Here is a 20,856-nt window from a genome sequence, read left to right on the forward strand (position 1 = left end):
TTAGAACTGCCTTAATTCTTTGTGGCATAGATTCAACAAAGTGTTCCTCAGAACATTCCTCAGAAATTTTGGTCTATATTGACATAATAGCAACATGCAGTTGTGGCAGATTCATCGGCTGCACATCCATGATGCGAATCTCCCGTTCCACCACATTCCAAAGGTGCTCTGTTGGATTGAGATCTGGTGACTGTGGAGGCCATTTTAGTACAGTGAACTCATTGTCATGTCCAGGAAACCAGTTGAGATGATTTGAGCTTTGTAGCATGGTGTGTTATCCTGCTGGAAGTAGCCATCAGAAGATGGGTACACTGTGGTCAGAAAGGGATGAACATGGTCAGAAACAATACTCAGGTAGGCTTTGGTGTTTAATGCTTAGTGCCAAGCTCACTTGGTACTAAATGCCTAAAGTGTGCTAAGGAAATATCCCCCACACCATTACACCACCAACACCAGTCTGAACCATTTATACAAGGCAGGACAAATGCTTTCATGTTGTTTAGGCCAAATTCTGACCCTACAATCTGTATTTTGCAGCAGAAATCGAGACTCATCAGACCAGGCAACATTTTTCCAATCTTCAATTGTCCAATTTTGGTAAGCCCGTGTGAATTGTAGCCTTAGTTTCCTGTTCTTTGCTGACAAGAGGAGCACTTGGTATTGTCTTCTGCTGCTGTAGCCCATCTGCTTCAAGGATTGACGTGTTGTGCGTTCAGCTCTTCTGCATACCTGGGTTGTAACGAGTGGTTATTTAAGTTACTGTTGCCTTTCTATCAGCTCAAACCAGTCTAGCCATTCTCCTCTGACCTCTGGCATCAACAAGGCATTTTCACCCATAGTGTGTGAAAATCCCAATAGATCAGCAGTTTCTGAAATACTCAGACCAGCCTGTCTGGCACCAACAACAACGCCACATTCAGAGTCACTTGGTACATATATCCCAGTCACTTTCCGGTTTGCGTGAGAACACTAGGCATGGTTGTGCTGCCGCTACCCGCTGGTATTCGTGTTTTGTTTTTGCTCATCTTTCCTCTTGAACCCATCAACTGATCTGCTGTGGAACCTGCGAACCATCACCACTCTCTATATCGTTTGTCCCAGTATCATCAATATTCCTTGGTATGGTTGGGTACCCTTACAAAAAAAAGTATATTTTAAGTTCATTTTATTAAGTACACTATATGTAGTATGCTAATATCAATGTATTAGATGATTCAATATTGACGTGTACTAGATACTAGTAGTAGATACTAGATACTAGTAGTTTCAATACTTGGGATTCAATATGCCCACTTTTTAGTTTATAAATGTATACTTTTAAGTGTAACAGTAAACAACTAGTTTACAACTACTTTTTCATTTGTACTGCAACTATATTACAAGTGAACTTATCGGTTTACTGACAGTTTACTAGTCAAATGCAATTTTTTTTTTGTTTATGAAAGTACACTTTGAAGTATACTCTCAGGCCCCATCCACACTACTGCGTTTAAGTTTGGAAAAGGAGAATTGAAATGAATACGATCTCTGTCCACACTAGCGTTTTAGCTGTGTATTAGAATTGATCTCCGTTCACATTAAAACGACTGAAAACGTGGATCACGTGACCATTCACCTACACTGGGCATGCCAGTGTAAACAGGAAACAGATTGACTATTCCTCAGATTTCGCTGAGGTTGATAAGTGCCGATCTGGACATTCAAAAGTTTTCACACCATAGGAACCACAGCTTCACTGGTAAAATTATCCCACCATGGTCTGGTTCTTCCCGGCTTAACCCAAAACCGACACTCCATGTACGCTCGATACCGCCGCTGCACACGGGAATTGTCACAGATCGCTCGAATAATAGCTTGCCTCCGGCGGATGTAGGCAGTTATAGTCAAGTCAAGTCACCTTTATTTATATAGCGCTTTTGACAATACAGATTGTTTCAAAGCAGCTTTACAGAGATAACAGGAAAACAATGTTGTAATAGTATTGTTAAATACAAAATTAAATATCCCCAACTAAGCAAGCCAAAAGCCAATGGCGACAAAGGTGAAGAAAGGCGAAGAAAGGCAACAGTGGCAAGGAACCAAAACTCCATCAGGTGACAGAATGGAGAAAAAAACCTTTGGAGAACCCAGGCTCAGTTGTAGCAGTGTAAAATGCAGAATGTACTTGCACTAATGTAACTGGTAGTCCAGAATGTTGTTGTATGTTTTCTTCCGTTGTATGACACCCAATCAGAGAGCCGAGCGTGAGCCTCTGCATCGTTGCTAAAGTCCTCCGTTTTGACCCGTCTTCACTAAAACGCCCTCAAGAGAGTCAAAACGCAATACGGGGTCGGCAGCGTTTCTAAACTTCTCCAATTTAGGTCTTCGTTTTTGCCGTTTTGGTCTGGACGGGAGGTGCAAACGTAGCAAAAGGTCTCCGTTTCTAAACTAAAACGTAGTAGTGTGGATGGGGCCTCAGTAAACTACTAGTTTAGTAGTTTTATGCTGCAAGTATACTTGTAAATTTTAATTGAACATAAGATCGTACTTATAGTTTTCTATATATTATGTTTGCACTTCAAGTATACTACTATGTTCCTATTTAGGTATTATTTATATTTGAAATATACATTTAACTGTACTTTAACCCTTTCCCTTTTAAAAACATTTTTTTCTAGCTTCATGCATCTTTTTTTATCAATACTTGAATGTTGAAGTTTCATTTAAAAAAGTTTCATTTAAACAAAAAGCTGAGAAAATTAAATGTTTGTCAAAGACTACGTCCGGATGGGATTCACAATGATGATCAAAACACAGACGGAGTAGACAGAGTTCATAAAAGCTTCGGTTCGACATTTCATTCGATAAACTTAGGCAGTTTTGAGATTATTTGCTGTTAATTTGTTTTATGATCGCATTAGCTGACATGTGTTTTGTGCATCGATTGCTCCGGTCTGCCTCGCTGTCTTGTGTCTTGCTGCGTGTGGTTTGCATCTGTAAGCTCCGTATAGCTTTCCGTTTTGAATCTCTATTTACTATCATTCCTTGTTGTTTATATCGCTAAATATACCGTCTCATCAACCAGATAACTGATATTATCTAATTTTGTCTGTCACATTGATCTGACTTCGCTACCTTTAATCTAAATCACTATCGCTCGCAAAATCGCTCGCCTCCCACTAGCCTGTTTATCTGCCATCCGTGTTTGCCGTATTTTTTGTTGGTGCATTTTCAAGTCCATCAACAACTGTGGTGAGTTGGCCAACAACTGTGGTGAGTTGACCAACAAACACGGTGATTCATGTCTTCTCCTATTATTGTCACTTGCAATTCATGTCACATTTCAACACTTCCCCAGTCGGAGATCACTAAAATGAACATTAAAGAGGTGTGTGAACTTGCAAGTGCGATGCCAGGCACTGTAATTTGCTCTGGCCCCCTTCCTGTTCAAAGGAGTGATTTTTGGGGCAGACCTGACCTGTTGAAAAGAGATATTCATCCCTCCCAGGATGGTGCTGCTCTTCTATCTAGTAATATGACACATAGGGCCCTATCTTGCAACCAGCGCAATTGACTTTGTACACCGATGCGTGTATCATTCCTATTTTACACACCCAACGCACAGCAGACTTTGCCCTCCACAGACGCACGTCGGTAAATTATGGAATGAACTTGTGCTCCCGGGCGCGTTTCAGCGAAAAGAGGCGGCGTGTTCCAGTGCAAACATCCCCGGAGCTATTTTGCAGTTTCAGAAAACTATTCTGCTACAGACCTGGAAAAACCTAGTCTAAATTCAGTGGCGCGTTATTCAGATGCTATTTTAAGGGCGCATGCTTGGCCATAATGTAGCGTGTGCACAACGTGCATACCATTTGCTTCTCTCATCTACACAAATGCAGCAGTTCCCATTTTTGCAATCCATACATAAGGAAAAAGTATTACCACACGAGGGAAGTCACTGTGGTATCCATGAAGATGTGAAAAAATAGGCATAAATCTAGGTTACACATTTACCTAAATTATTCAGGCCATGGAACAAGCGCGCACACCTATGAGTAATGTAGCTACTTCACACCAACCCATTTTAGATTTGTATGTGAGATGATGCTCTGGTTTATTTAACGTTATGCCCAAACCACACCTATGAGTAATGTAGCTACTTCACACCAACCCATTTTAGATTTGCATCGGGCGCAAGAGTCATTTATCCCGCCGAGATCCGCTCACAAAGTTACTTTGTGTTTTGCGTTTGACTGTTTTGCATTTGATACTTGCGTTTCAGATCGTTAAAATAGGGCCCATAGTCTTAGAGATCAAACGTGACAATCTAGGGCTTAGGTCAGGAAGCAGATAGACTGGCTAAACCGACCGTCTGCTAGCTGTCTCAAGTCACTGAGGTCAGATAAATCCCATCACATAGAGACTCTTTCACCTAGATATCATCACATAGAGACTGTGTCTGTTCACCGAACAAGGAAATACTAAAAAACTCCCAAACCCATTTAAGGGTAAAATTTTTACTGATGTTCAACAAATAAAAAACAAATATAATGCAGATGAACAAACGATAAAGCTTGGGTTGCTGAATATTCAATCCCTTTCTTCAAAAGCACTTATTGTTAATGGTATGATTACAGACCATAACCTAGATGTGCTGTGTTTGACAGAATCTTGGGTAAAACCAGACAATTACATTACTTAATGAGTCCACCCCCCAAGATTACTGCTATAAACATGAGGCCCGTTTAAAAGGAAAAGGGGGAGGTATTGCTGCAATTTATAGCAAAATCTTCAGTGTTACTCAGAAGTCTAGTTTCAAATAAAGTTCTTTTGAAGTGATGGTGCTTTCTGTAACGTTATATAGTGTAAGTGATAAATCCCATTTGACATTTGTGCTGGCTACTGTATACAGGCCACCAGGGCACCATTCAGATTTTATCAAAGAATTTGCTGATTTTCTATGAGAATTATTACTGGCTGCAGATAAAGTCCTAACTGTTGGTGATTTTAATATCCATGTAGATAATGAAAAAGGCACATTGGCATTAGCATTTACAGCATATTTGTTTTTCTCCTTTTGCTCTCAATGAAGGCAGTCGCATTTTCTCTCCCTCTCCCTCCCCTTACCTCTCCTGCTTTGCTTCTCTCGTCACGTCTAGTCTACTATCTTGTACTTTGAGAAACTCTCGCTGCACTGCTCCCCAAACTAAGAAATTATGGATTTGATCAACTGGTCTCTCAACGCAATTGACACCATCTTCTCTACGAGAAGCTTGGGTTCGGGGGAACCTGACTGCCCTGCCGGAACGTTCGCAGCTGGCTACACAATGGACGCGTGGGAGAGGTGGCAGGTCGTGTGTCTGGCGGCTCTTTACGTGGAGGAAGATATCTACCTATTCGGCACCATGATAACAGGTCTTCTGCTGATTGGATTAGGCATTGCCCTGGTTTATCTAGGAATTAAGAAGACGGTGACAGCTGTCCAAAGCGCCACAAGGCTGCCCGTCATGATTGAATTGGTGTTCAGAGCTGTAAGCACTCAGACTGTGTCTATGAACCACAATATGGATAACATCATGGAGAAGCTCACAGCTTTGGAAAGGCAATTGGATCGTTTCAGAGACCAAAATGGACCAGGAGAATAGCCTGTGTAAATTTAATGTGGCTACTCGCCCGAAGACCAAACAATCCCAATCTTATCTGTTTCGGCACCCCCCAACCAGCATTGGCCTTGGCCAAGGCCGCTGTTGGAACAACAACTCTCCCGGAAGAGCACTGCAGTGAGCCGCTCTTGCGTTCCTATCCCGACTCCCCAGACACCTGGTGATTGTTGACTCTGTATGGGACCTGATCAAGGTTGTCTCCATGGTAACTTGCTGTGTATCGCTATGACAATCCTGCGGACTGAGGCACTAAGATTATGGTGCTGGCTTAGCGACTCTCTCCAGGCCTACACACACATGAACTTACATATACACAGATATGCATCCACCCCACACCCCATCCCTCGCCTTCGCCGCTTTGTACCCCCAGTCTGACAGGTGGGTCTGTGACCAGCGCCGAGAATGGCTGCAGGACTGGATGGCTGCTTGCCTGTGCTGGGCTACCTCCATCCCCCACTCCCCACCCCTGTTGCAAGTCTTGTTCATGTTGTAGAGTGTACTGATTATGTGCTCATGTTGCTGAGGTGTTTTTTTTTCCTATTCCCACACTGTACTCCTTACAGGAGAATAGTTCAGGGGTTGCCTTTTTTTCTCCTCACCTCTCCTCATGTCATGCTGTATTTTTCCTCAATTCCCTGTCTTCCTGTCCTGTCTACCCCGTCATATTGTATGTTTGTATGGACAGATTGATGGCCAATTTCACTGGTACTTGTTACTATGTGACAATAAAGGGTTACTACTACTACAGACATTCTAAACTCTATTGGAGTTAGACAAAACGTGTCAGGACCTACTCATTGTCGTAATAATACTTTAGAATCTAATATTGTCACGTGGAATCAATGTTGATGCCGTTGAAATTCTGCAGCAGATCGATGACATCTCAGATTATTATTGAATCTCATGTAAACTTAATTTAGCCAAGGTTGCAAAGCCGACTCTGTGTTATAAATATGGTAGAACCATCACTTCTGCCACTGCTTTATAAATAATCTTCCTGGTCAGTTTCATCTAGTCAGCATCCCAGGTAGCTTAGAAGAACTTGATGTTGCAACAGAAATGATTGAGACTCTCTTTTCCAGCACTTTAGACACAGTTGGTCCTTTGCGCTTAGAGAAGATTAAAGAAAATAGTCCAACGCCGTGGTACAACAAGCACACTCTGGCCCTTAAGGGAGCAGCCAAAAAAAATGGAGCGCAACTGGTAGAAAATAAAACTACAGTTTTTTTGCATGTCGTGGAGAGAGAGCACGATTGCGTGCAGAAAGGCCTTAAAAACCGCAAGATCTGCTAATTTTTCAACCCTCTTAGAAAAAAACAAACACAACCCAAGGTATTTATTTAAAACAGTGGCTAAATTATATGAGAAATAAAGCTTGAACCCCAGACATATCCAAACAGCACAGCAGTAATGAGTTTTTAAACTTCTTTACTTACAAGATTGATAATATTAGAGAGAAAATTATAACTATGTAACCGTCTACTACGGTATCGAATAAGCCAGTGCATTGTAGTCTCCAGGAGAGGATAAATTGTCTAGACTAGTTAAATCATCTACATCAACAACATGTATGTTAGACCCTATACAAATTAAGCTCTTGAAAGAGATGCTTCCAGAGATCATGGATCCTTTTCTTAATATCATTAATTAATCTTTGTCATTAGGATTCGTGACCAGAAGGATAGTTTCGCTTCATTTTGTCATGTATGTTATACCAGTGGCGGTTCTAGAGGGGGGCCAGGGGGGCCCGTGCCCCTGTGACAACAAGCTTGGCCCCCCTTGTGGCCTCCCTAAATGTGGAGTGTGAAATATTTTTACAAAACTGTTTTTTTGCTATCGTTGTTATCGTTGTATGCGTATAATTTTTTTTATTATTCTATCTTTTTGGATTTGCTTGTTCACGTGACAATTCGCATCACATACGCGGGAATAACGCAGAATAACGGCAGAATAACGTCTGTCTCCTGCACGCGAGAGAGGAGAGAAGGAGAAAGCTGGTAAATGTCAGTTCAGTTGCAAGTTCATTCTTTATGTGCGTATCGGGTGTGCGATGTGTATTGTCTATTATGATATTGTAATCGATGTTTTAACTGTATACGAGGCACTGTGAGCTGACATCCTATTTGTCTATCGTCATTTCACTGCTGTGTGCGGTTCATAGGTAGGCTATGTCCCCAAATTAGTTTATGTCTTATGTTTATATCATATTATGTTCTTATATTAGAATATCAGATCAGCAAGAGTGCCGTTTTCCCGTGCACAATTGCAACTGTGATATTGATGTTATACAACAGTTAAATTAACAATAAGTTAACATTGGGAGTTACTTTTTAGACACAATATTGTCAAAATTGTTTGTTTTCCATTTATTTCGCCGACTAGAATTTCAAAATGAAACCGTAGCAGAGTCTCAATGCAACAGACAGCGATGATTTATTGACTGAAATCCGCGTTTTGAAGGAATCACTTGCTCCTTTCCCGAATGAATCAGCCCTTTTAACAAATCGGTTGAATGAATGAATCCCTCAACTCATTTATTAAGACCGTGACTTGCCGCCGCCTACTGGCGGTTTAAGTTTCATATTTAAAGTACCCTTTAATTAAAACATTAAAATTAGAAATCATTTCATATTTAAATATTGATTTAAAAAAAATCTCATAGCTTTATTTATGCAATTATAAATGGAGTGTAAATATATTAATGCCGCTTCTGTGTCACCTCTAGACTGCACTGCAAAGATGGATTTAGATTAAATTATTTAATTTGACTGGTAACAGTGGTACTGTATAATTATTGTATAATTAAGTATTATTGTATAAATAAGTATAATTACTGTATAATTTGAATGTTAGTATTTGACATAAACGGTGATTCATAACTCTAAATAAGTTTAGAAAGAATGTCCATATATAGGTGAAAATGCCCCTGGAAATTAATTTAAGGTGGCAAATTAAATGAATAAAAAATTAATAAAAAAATTAATTTCAGTCCCTGCTGTTAACTGACCACTGCATAGAATATTAAAAAATATGAATATCTTTGTGAGTCTGCTGTCAACAACAGGCCTAACCAGCCATGGCACCAGCACAAAAACACAATCAGTAAAATATCATCTAATTATCAACAAAACATTGAAAATATTGAGATATATTTTTGTCAATATTTCACACCCCTATTGTACGGTATGAATTTGGATTTCTTTAGGTCTTAAAAAGCCTTAAATTTGACTTTAAAAAGTGTGCAGGAACCCTGTAAACGATTAGTTACCGTTTAGTTAGGTAGTTACCTAGCAAGTCAGTTATTTTCAGTAAATGAATTAATACACTTCTTGGTCCCCATTGCTTTTGCTCTATAGTTCTCACCAAAATGAAGAGAAAGAAGGACATCATGTCAATTACAGTTACTGTGACTAAAACTGAATATTTAATGCAAATGTAAAAATATAATGGAAATGCATTGTTGAATGATTATAAACATGGTATTTTGCCTGTTAATGCCTGCAGTGCAGTGCAGAAAATGATATGACAACAATAAGGTCTAAATGTAACGTCCTGTTTGCGTATGCAACCCACCGTTCCCTGAAGGAGGGAACGGAGGACGTAGTCGACGCGACTGAAATGGGATCACGCTAGGGAGCCTATCATCTTCGAGTACTATTGAACGAGCCAATGTAATTGGCGTGCGTGATTCGCATCACACACTCCGCCCCCGCGGCGTGGGTATAAATACGGAAGTGGATGCACGCACTAGTTGCTTTTCGCTGAGGAGCCGAGAGTAACCCGGGGTCAGCGGTGGTCCAGCGGTAGTGGCAAGGGGACTACGTCCTCCGTTCCCTCCTTCAGGGAACGGTGGGTTGCATACGCAACCAGGACGTTCCCTTTCAGTCGATAACGTCGGACGTAGTCGACGCGACTGAAATGGGATCAACCATTGAACACGCCACTAACGCTGCCACCTTCCAGTGCCTAAACCAAAGCCTCCTGATGCCCCCGCAAACTTAAGGCGGGGAAGGACAGGGCTTAGGCCAGGGAAGTCACTGCTGTTCCTACAGGACCACTGGGAAAGCGTTCCCCGTACGTTGGAAGGAAGGGACGCTGCGGAAGCCACATCCAACCCGAGGGAGGAAATGTGGAGAATACACATATGAACTGGGCGGAAACCGGGCAGTCTAACATATGGAATGTCACTGGGGTGGCTCCAGCCTAAGACGGGGGGAGACACACCGGACAGTGACGGCAGAGAGACTCTGCCGAGGGAAGACACGGGCTCACCGCAGGGAGCCGTATCGTGGAAGAATACACATATGGGGTCACCGAAGGGACCGCAACATATGGACCCAGCCTAACACAGGTTCCACACTGCTTACGAGTGGTAGGCCTAACACCAGACGTTCCGCACGTCCGACGTCGGAGGGGTGTGGAGGAACTCAACAGGGTTCAATTTTAAGGGAACTCAACTGGAGTAGAAAGGCGCACGTATCCAGTCCATAGGAGGGGAATGGCGCCGCAAGCCGACACTTGAACCGGGCTTACGGTGAAACTGGCTTCATGAGAAGGGAGCCCACGGGAAGCAGCGGTTCAACTAGGTGTCGTCCAGCCCCCAACTCTAGAATCTGTTTAGCAAAGTATATCGTCAACGCCCAGGCGGAGCACTTTACACTCATCATAGAGGAGCTCAACACCTAAGTGGACATGTTGCATCTCGGATCTTTGCCGAAATGAAGGCAAGCACTAAGTGCAACTTTGCATGGAAACAGCCTTCCCTCTCTGCTGAATTCCAACAGATATTTGAAGAGCTGGTCTGAGGTCTATGACTTGCATTCTGTACACGTCCAAGCGAATCGGACAGAGAAGCCAGGGCTGGATCTGCCTCCTCCAGGGCAGCGCTTGCAGGCTCACCACCTGCTCCTATTACGGGAGAGGTAGGAACCTTGGGCACAATCCGAGCCGGGGTCTCAGCTTGTGAGAGTTAGCCGGCCCAGACTCCAGGCACAATACGTTGACCGAAAGCGAGCAAGTCCCTACCCTCTAGTAGAGACCACGCGAGCAGGAGAACTGATATAACAGAATTTTTAACTCACTACCTGCAGTGGCTCAGGGGCGGTCTCTGCAGTGCAGTCGCACCAGGGACAAGGCCCAAGAGGATAAAGAGGGACACAAGGATTTACAAGACCTTGCTCCTCAGGAACCTGACGATCAGAACGTGCTTCTGCATACTTCTGCAACACGATGAGCGTCGTTTAAACACCGAGGCAACATCATTTTGAGGGTGATTTAGGAAAACAGCCTACTGCAACCCATTTTGCAGGAAAGAGAGCACTGAAGTGATCGAAAGCTTTCAGGATCTCCTCAGGGGAGAAGACGCACTCAACGACTAGGTTCCACTTCTAAAGGCGTAAGCACGCTACCCAATTCTAGGGGGTGCTCGCAGAAGTGATGGTAACTAACACATGTTCTTGTGATAGCCACCTGAACCTCCGCGTTCAGATGTAAGACCGCCCGGAATCTCCGGGGGAAGAACGCGTGTGCCATCGTGCCCCGTCCCCGAAAGAGTTTCCAGGGGAAGTCAGGAAGGCTGTTGAAGGGAACCAGGTCTAGTTGGGCCAATGAGGGGCAACTATGAAGACCTGTTCCTCTCCTGACATGGCACGTAGGTGCAAGTGACGGGCGCAAAAGACAGGAGCATTGCTCAACACAACCTGTGAAGATCACTGGGCTCAGGAGCATTTTCTGCTCAGCACTTGGGTGTGACAAGTTCACTGAGCTTCAGGAGCATTCCTGCTCAACACCTGAGTGTGATAAACTCACCGAGCTTCAGGAGCATTTCTGCTCAACACTTGAGTACGAAGAACCTCACTGAGCGACAGGAGCATTTCTGCTCAGCACTTGAGTGTGACAAGTTCACTGAGCTTCAGGAGCATTACTGCTCAACACCTGAGTGTGATAAACTCACTGAGCTTCAGGAGCATTTCTGCTCAACACTTGAGTGCGAGGAACTTCACTGAGCACCAGGAGCATTTCTGCTCAGCACTGCGTGTGATGAATTCACTGAGCTACCTGTGATGGACTCACTGAGCTACAGGAGCATTGCTGCTCAACACCAGAGTGCGATGAACTTCACTGAGTTTCAGGAGCAAATCTGCTCAACATGAAGAGTGATGATTTCACTGACTTGCAGGCGCAAGGCGACCATGAGTCGCAGTCACTTTTAGAAGGCTCACTGGGGTTAAACGCATTTCTGCGGGCCCCTGGGGCCGCTGAGTCCCAGTGTTTGTCCAAGGGTAGTCCGCTCGGTTTACCCAAACACTGGCGGAAAATAAAACCGGGGGGGCAACTGAGCGGCCCCGGAATGGTCATGACCCAGCCGGACCCAGGGGATGGAGTCTCCACTTGCCCTGGCTATAACTGTCGTGAGGCTCGATGGCGGCACGATTGAGTAAGCGGGAGGAGTGGAATAAGGCGCCCTCAGAAGCGTCTGACTCCAAGGAGGAGGTGACGGGTGAGTTTGTGACATGCAGGGGAAGCTTGCGCAACGGTCGCAATGTCTAACAACTCGAGGCACTAATGCCCGTGTAGTCGGGGGTCGCCCAGGCCCCCGTTAAAACACGCCCTTTGTACATGGCCGCTCTGTTGAAGAGGGTTTGGCAGCAGACCGGGATGAACTATAGTCACACAGGGTGAGCTGCTCTGCCACGGTCACCTCGGGACTCGATCGTGAAGCTAGCGCTGAAGCGGTCACATATGGAGGGAGCCAAAGGCTGCGACTACCATATACCCCAGGAGCCTCTGAAAGTTCTTTCAGTGGGACCCTTTCTCACTTCAACACCAGCTGAACACATTCTCATTGGAGAGACATGTTGGACCGAGTACCTCTCCAAAACTAGAAAAGAGATACTCAGCCCGTGGGCGAGATTACTCTCTTCCAGTTGACCTGAAGACCCAACGGGCTCTGGAGCACTCGAGGGGAAGGACACTGTACTGATACTCCACCCTTAGACGCAACACACAGGATGGCCTGCGGTGCGGGAGGTAGAGATCTGAAGCACATGTCTTTCAGGTCAAAGCTGCAGACCAATCTTGGGCCAAGATGGTCACGACCCACCACCTAGTAGCACGAAGAACGAGTTTACAACTGGCCTTCGTACCGGCTGGAAGAGCGGCTATATCAAATCCTTCGCCAGCAGGATAAGATAAGCACGCACAAGTCAGGAGCACTGCTCAACACTCGGTGTGATGAATATCACTGAATTTTCAGGAGCACGTCTGCTCAACACCTAATGTGATGACTATCACTGACTTGAGCGGGGTAGCCGAGCCTGAGGTGGGGCAGCAAAGTAGAGAGAGTGGTGTTAGTGTGCTGTGCAACACTTACCTGTCTCCACAAGCGGCAGGGGGCGCGTGAGAAGGCGGATGACCGGGTCCTCGAACGCACCAAGCTGCCTGCTGGCGACCAAGGGGGAGCTGAGGGGTGTAAGGCTATACAGGGTCACACCCGCCAGCCTGGCCCTCTTGGGACCCAGGAACAGATGAAATTGCTCTCTCTTTGAAGTGTGGGTACCGCTTGCTCCGCTTTTTTTTTTTTTTTTTTAGGGAGCCAGCGGCGGAACAGACACACACACAAACAAAGGCTCCACCCGGCCCTCACCCGGGGGGAGGGAGTGATCGTGCCACTCCAAGAGCATCTCATCCATTCCTGGGCGGCCCGCTCCGGAATGCTTTCGCTGTCGCTTGCCACCTGGCTTGGCAGCGCCTGGAGCGGGCTGGGCGTCTCTACTGCGGCCGGCTCCCTGCTGAGGCCTGGGTGGAGGCTGCTGCGGAGGGCCAGCAGGAGCGGCGGCCGGAGAACGCCCACGGCGACGAGCAGGCGGAGGAGCTGCCACCGGCGGCGGGTGGAGGCAGCAGCTGGCCACCGGGGCAGGATGTGCCGGATGACCTCCGTCTGCGCTTGAGCGGCAGAGAACTGTTTGATGCAGTTCTCCACCGCGTCGCCGACCAGCCCAACCTGGGAAATTGGGGAGACCAGGAACCGAACCTTGTCCGCATCCGCCATACCAACCAGGCTGAGCCAACGAAGGCGCTACTGGACCACCAAGGTGCACATCGCCAGACCGATCACGCACGCTACGACACCCGTACCCCGGAGGGTGAGGTCGGATGCAGTGCGGTGCTCACCTATGAGCGCACGGTCTGGATTACCCTCGTGCATGCCATGGGTGCCCTAGCCTGCAGCAACGCCATGGCACGCAAGAGGAAGGGGCTTGCCCACAGGCTTTGTAAGCTCTGCCCGTCGGAACGGACGAAACTCACAGGCCTTAGGGGGGAGACGAGGATCCCCCCAAAAGGCAGCGGCCGCCGGACACAGGTGCACCTGTGTCGACAGACCGCTCCAATGGAGGGACACCTCGCAACCCTTCACCGTTCCTCCATCAAGGGTAATGAGGGGGAAAAGCTATTCAGGCAGTTTCTGGCAGAGAAAGATGCTGTTCACCACCTGATAAGCTCTCCATGCATTTCGGGAAAGAAAGGCACTGGGGCGGCGAGCTGAGAACCAGCACGGCCCGCCCCAAGATACCAAACTCCAGATTCCAACCGAGACTGAACGGGACACGGTGGAGGTTCCACTCGAGCCCGGCAGCCTCGGCGGCCCGTTTCAGCATAGCTGATAATTCTGGATCCGGCTCGGGCAACATTGAACTCCCGGAGGGAGACAATGCAGCCGAGTCATCATCTCCAGAAGTCAGCTCACCCTCTGATGCTGCAATCGGCGTCCTGTCCTCCAGGGGAGCCCCGAGTGAAACCGCTGGCCCACCCATTACAGATGGACCAGCAGACAACACAGGAGGCTCCAGTGGTTGCAGTGGAAGGGAGGAGTGAGGAGCCCACAGGGAATGGTTACCGGGCGGGACATCCAACACTATCCTCCGGTCACCCATCTCACACAGCACCCGAGGGTGGGGCATGGTAATGGGGACTCGCTCTCCGCGAACGAAGGCGAGTCTCGCCCTCAACACTGCGACAGTCATGTTCCCACAGTGAAAACATGAGCTGTCCACAAAAGCTGTCTCAGCGTGCTGTAAGCCAAACACGTGACACAACAGTTGTGACCATCAGAGAGAGACAGGGAACGACCGCACCCAGAAACGCACGGGCGGAATGACATCTTGAAAAAGACGCAAACGCACCCGTGTTGCTCTTTCAGAAAATAGGACCGTCACCAGTGCCGGAGCACACAGGGAAATGACCGCGGCAACACTGAACAGAGAACTGAAACAGTGAAGCACTCACTTTTCCGCCCTCTAACCAGCCATCAACACACACAAACATTTAGAAATTTGTTGCTGTTAAAACAGCAGTTGAGAGCTCAAAGCTCGCGATCACCGCTGCACTCGCGCTGTAGAACACCAGCACTGGGAGAGTCTTCCTGAAGAACACCGACACACTCGCTCGTTGTAGACAACAGCACTCTCAGAGACATCAAACGATCGGCTCCGAAGCGAAAGGCAACTAGTGCGTGCATCCACTTCCGTATTTATACCCGCGCCGCGGGGGCGGAGTGTGTGATGCGAATCACGCACGCCAATTACATTGGCTCGTTCAATAGTACTCGAAGATGATAGGCTCCCTAGCGTGATCCCATTTCAGTCGCGTCGACTACGTCCGACGTTATCGACTGAAAGGGAACTGGCCCCTCTAACAGTAAAACTGGCCCCAGCTTGGCCCTCCCAGTTGAAATGGTCTAGTACCGCCACTGTGTTGTACACATTAATTGACGCGCTATGACACGAGATGGAGGCGGGGCCTTAAGTAATTTGCGGGGCCTTACGCACCGGTCGCGTGCAGCGCTGCAGCCAGGTAAACTGTTTTCCCTTCCCTTACTGACTTTCACTTTCGGTGCCCGAATGGAAGTGAATGAGGCTTTGGGATTTTTTTTTTTTTTTTTTTTATCTAGGCCTACGTGAAATTCTGCATCCATTGTACGATTTTTTTTTTTTATTTTTTTCCTCGGAAGGGCAACCTGAGTCGAGAACGTCATATGTGCAGTTGCCCGGGCAACCTGAGCAACCCCCCTGTTGGGAACCGATGCACTAGATAGTCTGTTTCTTCTCCCTCTGCCATATGTCCAGCCAGACTAAACAAGCGCTCACTGTCAACGCTTGTGCATGGTGCAGAGAGGTAAGCTCGAGGATTGGGAAATAATAAAAACAAGTTTAAATAGGTAAATTTTCTATTCATATTTTTGAGTCTTCATTTTCTTTTCTGACATAGCCTACTCTGAAATCCCGCTTCACCGTTGATCACGCAACGCTGCTGTGAATGCACTCATTGATTAACTATGGAAGCTTGTTTCCGCCACAGAATGAAAAATAAAAAAGGTAATTGCGACTTTTTATCTCACAATTCTGACTTTATTTCTCAGAATTGCGAGATATAAAGTCAGAATTGTGAAATATAAAGTCGCAATTGCGTGTTACAAAGTCAGAATTGTGAGAAACTATTCTGAGAGGAAAAGTCAAGTATTTTTTTCCCCCATAGAATTGGACTTTATAACTCACAATTGCGAGTTTATATCTCGCAATTCTGACTTTATAACACGCAATTGCGACTTTATATCACGTAATTCTGACTTTGTCTCGCAATTCTGACTTTATAACATGCAATTGCGACTTTATTTCACGCAATTCTGACTTTATATCTTGCAATTCTGAGAAATAAAGTCAGAATTGCGAGATGTAAACTCGCAATTGTGAGGAAAAAAAGTCAGAATTGTGAGAAGTCGCTATTATTATTTATTTATTTAGTGGCGAAAACAAGCTTCCATAATTAACAACATGCACACCGAAAGAAAACAAACGTGCTGCTTGCTGTGTGATACGGCCATAATTTACAAGGTTCCCTACATGTGCATTTCTTGTGCACGTGTGATACTGATGTTGCGCGATGTTCATGTGGCGCCCGAATGCATTTGACCAGCATAAAATCGCATGTCAGACTGACCAGCCGTTCGCCGGTCATGGCCGATCACGTGAAAATCACCAGCCGATCAGTCGGTTCATCTCTAAATTTTACTGATTTAAAGAAAATCTTAAATACATGTGTAAGCCTCACATGCTCACAGACTATGCACTGCTTTTTGAAACATACAGACATTTGCCACCTGCTGGTTGAATTGGCACAGCTGCACAATAGTTTCCATGACAATGACTTGTTACAGGAAACACTAACTCTAAATAGGGCATACGTCATCCTGACGCCAGCTGGTAAGCAAACCACCTGAGCTGGGTAAACTAACATGACCTAGCGCCCCTTCGTTTAAACTACCATTAACCTAAAAGTGTGCATTTGATCATTCCAATCCAAATGGGACACGACAGGCGATACGCATTTTGATCACCAGTTGCTGGCTTGTTTAAATGCGCATAAAACAATAGCAGGAATTGACATCTCTACTGTAAGTGAAAGAGTCTTAGATTTTCAAATGGTATCAGTAATTTCAGCATTAAAGCGTAAGTCTGTTTGACAAAGGAATCTCATCTCAGCGGCATGTAAACTGTTCCGGTACAGGGAAGGCTGGCCAATAGAGGGCGCTAGGGCGCCATCCCCCCCCCCCCCCCCCCCCTGTATAATAAATAAATACAAATAAAAAATAAATTATTTATTTATTTATAAGTAAGTAAATAATATATATGTATATATATACATATAGGGGAGAGCGGGGTAATGTGAGACATCGGGTAATGTGAGAAACCCCCTGTATCTAGTCAACGGAACACATTTGTGGTCATGTGACCATTATGTTTTCAAGCCCATCCCATTTCCCCTTGGCCATGAAGGAGAGGACCTCATGATGCTGTGATAAGCATGTTTTTTTCACAAAAATATTTTTTTTGCATGTAAAAGTATTTTTTCTTGCTGTCAACTTAATCAACTGTTGTGCCAAAGCAAATTGATTCAGCTAGAAAAACTTATATCATACATGTTGATGAACTATTAACATATAAAACCATGTGATGATGCCAGCTGAAGAGTATCCTGAATTATTAAGAGGGATCGTTTTTTTCTAAAATGTGGCAGTGGGGTAAAGTGAGACAAATGCTGTGGGGTAAAGTGAGACATGAGGCACAAGTTAAGTTTAGTCTTAAACATATTTTAATGTAATATTAAATTACATATGTTTTATTTTTTTATGTCATAAACATTGTAGAAAAGCCATCATGCCAAGGTAATACACCAGGAAGACAACCTGGGGCAAAACACCCCTTGAGGAGATGGAGAGTGCAGCCGCTGAGGTCAAGGATGGTAAGAAGTCTATAAGAGCAGCTGCAAGGGATAGAAATATTGACAAGCCTGACAAGATATTGACAAGATATTGAGGAGGAGGAGCCCTGTTTTAAAAATGTGGAATATTGAAGCCAAAATTTGTAAAATGCAGTGCAGCTGCACAGCAGACACAGATGAATGGCTAGTGCAGTCATTGGATGTGCTGCGGCAACTGCACAAACCTATGGCGAGGCGGCTCAGACGCAAGAACCAATAAGGCTGCCTCGCACCCTGGCGTGTCAGAGCCCTCCAGAATGGGTGTGGCCTAAGCCGAGCCAATTCAGCCAAAGGTAGTCGACTGAAGCGATCCCCTGATCAAAGCCACATACACTTTGAACGTGGAGAGGGTACGACCCACGTCCAAACGCCCTTGTAAGAAGGCGAGTATACTCAATACTTCGCACAAATAGGGGTCCAGGGCACCAGCCAGAAAATACCACCCATTTCTGACCGTAGAGGCGTCTAGTTGACGGCTCGTTCTTGCCTCAGTGATCATTTTCAGCACCCTTTCCGGGAGACACCCGGCTATCCGTTGAGGGGCAATACACAAAGGGCCCACAAGTCGGGACGGGGATGGCAGATTAATCGGTTTGGCTGCGTGAGGTCTCTCCTCAGCCGAAACGGCCATGGGGCTGTTTCCAGCAGCTGTACCAGCACAGAGAATCATGACTGGGTCTTCCAGAGAGGTGCTATTAGTAGCATTGCGCACTTGCTCTCCCTGATCCATTCGATGACCTATGGTTACATCGTTACCGGAGGAAATGCATACAGCGGGCGGCTCGGCCAATCGTGGGCAAGCACGATTGGGAAAAATATTCGGCAATGAGCGTTGTCTTCTGAGGCGAAGAGGTCGACCTCTGCCTCGCCGAAGATGCTCAATATTAGCTGAACCGTCTGTGGGTGAAGAGACCATTCCCCTGGGGGAACATTGTCTCTGGATAACATATCCGCACCCTGGTTCCGCCCTTAGGGAGCGCAGGTTGTGCTGAGCCCATAAGATGAGGTTTTTGGCCATGGCGTGCAGGTTGCTTGACCTGAGACCGCCCTAGCGATTTATATAGGACACCACTGCCATGTTGTCCGTCCGGACCAGGATGTGGTGGCCTTTTAAGTACGGGAGAAAGGCTTTCAGCGATAGAGCGACTGCTCTCATCTCTAGACAGTTTATATATAGGCGCTTCTCCAGGCTTGACCATAGGCCAGAGACGGGCCTGCCCTCGTAAAGAGTCCCCCAACCTAGGTTGAATGCATTTGTCGAGATCACTTTTCTCCTCGTAAACACACCCATACTTACTCCTGACTGATACCAGTCGTTTGCTTTCCAGGGAGCCAGGGCTCTGATAAAAAGTAAGTGGATCAGTTTACCCCCCGCTGGTTCACTTTACCCCCTTGATTTCTCTGGTCTGTCTCAGTTTACCCCTAAGCTGGGGTAAAGTGAGACACAAGACGACTTTTTAAAAAACAATCATATTTTCACTGCCCTTTGTCCTGAATACATTCTGATAATTTCCATTGCTAGGAAACATCCTGAATTAATGGGAAATATGTAAATTTTACTGATATATCAGTTTAGCTCGCTTAGAGGAGAGCAAATGTAAAAAATGTCTCACTTTACCCCACTGTCCCCTATATACAAATTGTCAATATTTGTGTGTTTGAGATATTGAATTGTCACAGTGTATGTGAAAAATATGATAGAAATTCAAAATGTCTGTTTTTTCTAAACGTCCCCTCTAGCTCTGTGCACGTGATCAGCTCTGGGTCGCTGGAGAAATCGCCCCAGAAAGGCGGGTCTCTGGAGCAGTTTAGCCAATTGCTGATTTAAGATATAAATGTTTGACATAATCTGTAGCCAATCAGCGAGCTCCAATCAGGTCAGTTATGGACGATTCTTTTAGCGCCCCAAACTGCGCGCACATCTCTATCAGACAGCAACTCTATCGGAGCTGCACACTAGGGATGGGGAAATGAAGCCTCGTGAAGCAATGAGCCTTTCCCCTAACTGTTCCGGGAAAAGATTCAAAGCTTCGAGAGTGTCGAGAAGAGCGCCATCTTGTGCTTATTTAAAATAAAGCAGCCAGAAGCCTTTCTCTGTCAGATGAAGCAACCACAACACACTCCATAGTTTCAATGTTATGTGTACAAATAAAAAGCCTTACACGTTTGTGTTTGATTTGTTCATTATTAAATAAATTATTTTACCCATTAAAGTGTGACAATAAAATATAAAATGGGCATATTATTTACCCTCTGGGGTCCTTCATTTCAGAGTCACACTCAGGACCTTCGGGTCCAAATGGGCCGGAAGGGTGGGATTCATATTTATTAAAAGAAAATCATAATTTTTTTTACTTGTTTTTTATAATATTTTTTCTTTTCTTTTTGGGTGTTTTGAGAATTTTATGATTTATAATTAATATTTATGCAATAAATATGACCCATTTCCCCCCAGTTTGCCCCCCATTGAATATAATAGAAAATTATTTAAAAAATATATTTTTATTTTTATTTTTTTTAAAGCTGTATTTCAATTTCAATTTTTCAATTTCAAATGTTTATTTCAAACCTGCATTCAAGTTTTCTCACAAATCAACATAACAGGCTACATAACAGACAAATTATACAAGTGCATGGTTTGAAAAGGAGGTGGATGAAGCAAATGCTTATATGATTCCAAACCCCCTCACATTCAACACAAAATGCCATACAAAAACAATATACAAACAAAATAATTCAAGAGCAAAAGTATTCCTGTACAGTACATACAGAATAATAATTGTTACTATACAATTGGTATAAGACAAACAAAACAAAACAACGCAGACACACCACACACCCTTACAAAAGACACTGGCCCAAAGACTCTCTGCCTCTACACCCTCTCACCACTAGCTTC

General features: G+C 45.2%; 1 protein-coding gene across 1 annotated transcript in view; it reads right to left on the bottom strand.

The window, feature by feature from the left end:
* st3gal1l3 (ST3 beta-galactoside alpha-2,3-sialyltransferase 1, like 3) overlaps positions 1 to 20,856 on the bottom strand; it is a 218,922-nt gene that overhangs the window by 98,786 nt on the left and 99,280 nt on the right. The window lies entirely within an intron of this gene.

This window comes from Siphateles boraxobius, unplaced genomic scaffold, assembly GCF_051911475.1.
Source record: "Siphateles boraxobius isolate OS27281-9 unplaced genomic scaffold, OSU_SipBor_1 33, whole genome shotgun sequence".
NCBI classification, from domain to species: Eukaryota; Metazoa; Chordata; class Actinopteri; order Cypriniformes; family Leuciscidae; genus Siphateles; species Siphateles boraxobius.